The sequence below is a fragment of the Gorilla gorilla genome, chromosome 16 (genome assembly GCF_029281585.2).
Source record: "Gorilla gorilla gorilla isolate KB3781 chromosome 16, NHGRI_mGorGor1-v2.1_pri, whole genome shotgun sequence".
NCBI lineage: Eukaryota > Metazoa > Chordata > Mammalia > Primates > Hominidae > Gorilla > Gorilla gorilla.
In genome coordinates this window covers 21,670,553-21,675,309 of record NC_073240.2, presented here as the reverse complement: position 1 = coordinate 21,675,309, position 4,757 = coordinate 21,670,553, and the positions used below count along the sequence as shown (strand labels likewise).

The following is a 4,757-nucleotide window of genomic DNA, read 5'->3' as shown; positions in this document are numbered from 1 at the left end:
AAACAAGTGTGGCGATTATCGATAAAGCATGTGTGGTGATCACTGATCACATGTGTGAGTTTATTTGAAAAGTTACATTAAAAAATTTTGAGGCTAGGCACGGTGACTCACGTCTGTAATCCCAGCACTTTGGGAGGCCGAGGCGAGCAGATCACCTGAGGTCAGGAGTTCAAGATCAGCCTGGCCAACATCGTAAAACCACATCTCTACTAAAAATAAAAATAAATGCAAAATAAGCCGGATGTGGTGGCAGGCGCCTATAATCCCAGCTACTCAGGAGGCTGAAGCAGGAGAATTGCTTGAACCTGGAAGGCGGAGGTTTCAGTGAGTCAAGACGGCACCATTGCACTCCAGCCTGGGCAAAAAGAGTGAAACTGTGACTCAAAAAAAAAAAATTTTTTTTTGAAAAGAGACTAGGCATGGTGGCTCATGCCTGTAATCCCAGAACTTTGGGATATCAAGGCAGGAGGATTGCTTGAGGCCAGGAGTTTGAGACCAGCCTGGGCAACATGGTGAGACCCTCGTCTCTTTAAAAAAAAAAAAAATTGCCTCCCAAGACACATGCCTGTAGTCCCAGCTACTTGGGAGGCCTAGGAGAGAGGATTGCTTGAGGCTGGGACATTGAGGCTGCAGTGGGCTATGATCAACCCACTGCACTCCAGCCTGGGTGACAGAGCAAGACTCTGTCTCAAAAAATAAATAAACAAAAATAAAGAAAGACATAGCCTTTCTCTTACAGATGTGGTCAGGCATCGTGGAAATCTTATTGCAGAAGTTGCTCGCCCTTCACCCCTAAGCCTCACCTCTCTGTTTCAGGGGATCCGAGTTTGGGGAAGGAAAGTCTATGGGGCCATCATTTCTCCCTTGTGGCTCCTGCGCCCACAGCCATGGGCCCCTCACACTGGGGCTGGGTGCCTGAGCAGAGTCCCTGTCCAGCCCCCACCAACCTCCAGCATCCTGGACACCTCACGCCATCCCTCCTGGACTTTGTGCTGGGGATGAGGTCAATTTGAGAGCCTCCCTGAGGTCTGGTCACTCCTGCACACCCTCCACAGTGGGCAGAATGGTGCCCCCCAAAAGGCCCACATCCTAATCCCGGGACTGTGAATGGGCTACTTTTCATGGCAAAAGGGACATTGCCAGTGTGACCGAGGGTCCTGTGATGGGAGACTCCCTGGCATCATGCAGGTGAACCCAATGGCATTACAAGGGCCCCTGTGAGAGAGAGGCAGGGGTCAGAGCAGACGTGGTGCAAAAGCAGTGGGTGTGGTGATGCCCCAAGCCTGGGACTGAGGCCCAGAACGTGGTGGCCTTCAGAAGCCGGGAAAGGCCAGGAGATGCATCTGCCCCCAGCCTCCAGAAGGAGCCAGCCCTGCTGACACCGTGGCTTTAGCCCAGTGCGGCCCCATGGGACTTCTGACCCCCAGAACTCTAAAATAATAAATTGGCATTGTTTTGATCCTTCTGTGGCTGGTATGTGTGATGAGGGTGTTTTCACACTCTTGCGTGGGACGTGCAACATCTTTAGAACAGTGGCACATTACCTGTCTTACATGGGGGAAAAAAGAGGAAAAAATAAATACATTTGCATTGTTTTAAACCGCTAAGTTTGTGGTCACGTGTAACAGCAGAAACAGCAAACAGATGTGCCCTCCAAGGCTCCCCTACATGCCTGCGAAGCTCGGGGATGCTGGGGAGGGTCACCTTGGCCATCTGGGGGCAGGTGGTACATCAAGACCCTCCCTCCCTCATCACCACCCTTCCTCCCCCATCACCATCCTCAATGGCACAGGGGCAACCCATGGTGAAGCAGCCGGACAGGCAGACTGTGCTAATTCCCTGCAAGGCAGAGCTGTTCCTCCAGCCTTGGAATGCAGCCAGCCCCTGCATGGCAGCCTCAAGGGGACAGGACCCCCCCCCCCCATGCTCTCTCTTTCCCCTGGCCCCGACCCTGCCCCTCTGCTCCCTGCCCCCCAGCCCCACTGCCTTGGGCCTCCCTTGAGCTCCCAGGACAGGTCAGCAAATTGCTATGTGTACATGTTTTCTAGGGAGAGTCCACAACCATGGTCAGAGTCCCTCGAGTCCAAAAAGAGACAGAGCCACAGCCTCAAGCGGCTCCTTGGGCCCCGGGTTCTGAGCTGGAATTGGATTCCCTGAGCCAGCTCTTAGTCCATGGTGACAGGCATCTGCTGATGTAGCCTCCTCTTATCTTCCCCAGAAACCAGATTAGACGCGGCCAGCAAAAAGAATATTCTCAGCTGGCAAAATGCTTTCACCGGCCACCAAAGGCCCCCTGTCCCTCCAGCCCACGGAGGGCACGGCGCTCCCTCATCCAAATGGGCTCCACATTTGGATGTGTCCCACATTCCTGGAGTGAGCCTAGGCCTTGCGCTGCGTCGATCGTCTGGGAGCGTTGTGGGGTGTGGGTTTCCCCCCACATCCAGACCCTTGAGTCCTCAGGAGCAAGAACTGGCCTCTCTGGTTTCCCTTCACACAGCAGGTGCTGAATCAATGCCCGGGAACCGAGGCGTCCTGTGAGGCGACAGAGGCTGAGCTGGAGAAGGCTCACCTGAGACCTGCACAGATTCAGGCGTTATCGCCGCCAAGGCCCAGCAAAGGAAGCGAGGCTGCCGTGGACACAACTCATGGCTCAAACTGGGGTGGCCTGAATGTTCCTTTGTGGGGCCCCAGGGCTGGTGGAGGGGGGTCTATTCTCTTCCCCCTGATCTTTCAGCAGGTCCTGGCTCACCAGGGCTCAGCCCCACCCTCCAACGCACCAGGTGTCACTGGGCACCTGCTCAGTGGAGCCTGTTGCTGTTCAGAGACTGAAAGTGGTGATGATGAGGCCAACACCGATGGCCATGGGACCAACATCAAGGTGAGGAAACCACCAAGGACTGCACCAGAGGGATACCCCTCCCTGCCACACACACATACACACACACGCACACACACGAGATCCTGTCCCCTGATGGGGGAGGTAAGGGGGAGCAGGCCCTGCAGTGACCTGTTGGCCATCTCTTATCCACCCGACATGGCCAAAGGTAGCCACATTATCTCCCATTGCATGTCCTCACCTCTGTATCAGGACACAGTAGACATCCAGGTGCCTATAAAATAGACGTTTTTGGAGATAAGAGGCCCTTTGCGGCCTCTCTGGAAAGACTGTGAGAACAGTCCTGGTGAATGGAGAAGCCCTTAGCCACGTGGTGGCAGGGGCCCCACTGCACCTCTGGCCTTTGGACAAAGTCAGCACAAGCCACTCCCACCCCACCCACCACTTTCATGCGTTCTGCAGCTGTCACTCCCTGCCCGCCAGGGCGACCAGATGCTGGCCGGAGCCAGGACAGGGGTGGGCACTCTTCGGCATTTCCACAGGAAACCCCAGACCCTGTCCCCGCAGCCTGGCCCTCAGACAACTGCTCCCACTCTCCCCCTGCCCATGGGAGCTCAGCCTCTGGGGCAAGAGGGGACCCTGTTTACACCAATGCACCTAGGAAAAACCTTGGGGAAAATTCCAGGCCTGAGTCCTGAGTGTCCCCAGAGTCCACAGCTGGTGGCAGAGGGCCAAGAAGATAGTGACAATGAGGATTTATACCCCAGCAATGAGGGGACAGCGACAAGGCAGCTTCTCTGCAGGTCCACACAGGAAAAGAAACCCACAGCACGGCTCTGTGCAGCAGGGGCTCTGAGTGACACTCGCAAGGCCGTGGCATCAGGCAGGGGACCCCCCACCGCGGAGGGCATGGCTCAGCAGAAGCCAGGAGAGGGTGGGTCCTGGGATCCCAACCCAAAGCAGGCAGTCAGGAACTGAGTGACCGCGGGTACCCTGGGGGGTACAGGTAGGAGGGAGGAGAGTGTGTCCGAGGCCCCCTTGCCAACCCTCAATGCCAAGTCCAGCAAAGGTGGTATTCTGGCACCAACTAGCAGGCACTGATTCCCCTCATATCCCCAACTCATGACCCAGCCACCTTTCCCAGGGGCTGAGTGGCTCTGAACAGGGGTGGAGCCGTGGGGCAGTCTGGGGCTGGCACCCAGGAGGCGGTGGGGGAGGCGCCCACTCAGGCCCTCGCTGCCTGGGGGAAAGGCCGCTGCATGCAAAGCACGCTGATGCCAGAGCCTTCGGCAGAGGAGGGGGAAATTGTTTATGTCTTGCCCTCCTTCTTACCATGGGCCTCCTGGGGGCTCCTGGCCCTGGGTGAGCAGGACGGACCCGGACCTGAGATGCCTCAGAGGGAAGCTTCTTGGGCAGGAGGACAGCACAGGCCATGGAGTCCCAGAGGGAGGGGGAGGGCTGTCCCACTGGGCCCCAGTGGGTCCTCTGCAGCAGGACAGTCTAGCCTGCCCCTGGCCATGCTGAGCCACATGGCTCTCCTCTCCGAGACCCTGTGGTGACAGGCAAGGGCACAGGGGTGGTGGGGCAGAGGCACTGTTGAAAAACCTGCCCAAGGGCCTGCCCTTGGCATCTCCTGGGCCCACCCTCATCTTCCCTGAAGCTGTCCAAGTGCTTTCCCGGGTAGTCTGTCCTCAGTGGGAATGCCGCAAGCCTCCTCCTTGTGCCTGGCACAGCCCTACATGCTAGGGGAGGGGACACTAATGATCATCCCCAGCTCACAGGCACAGGAGGGAGGCCTGGGGCAGGGGTAGCCCAGGGTCGTGGCTGAGCCACTGAGAAAAGCTCAGACCCCCAACCCCCTCAGCTCTTCCTCCCCCAGGTTCCTAACCACTGCCCGACCTCCCTGGTCCAGTGAACGTCC

The 4,757-nt window shown here is 57.3% G+C and overlaps 1 pseudogene; it reads left to right on the top strand.

The window, feature by feature from the left end:
* The first annotated feature begins 1,458 nt into the window (after window positions 1–1,458).
* Window positions 1,459–1,554, top strand: LOC115933434 (uncharacterized; annotated as a pseudogene).
* The last annotated feature ends 3,203 nt before the right edge of the window (window positions 1,555–4,757 follow it).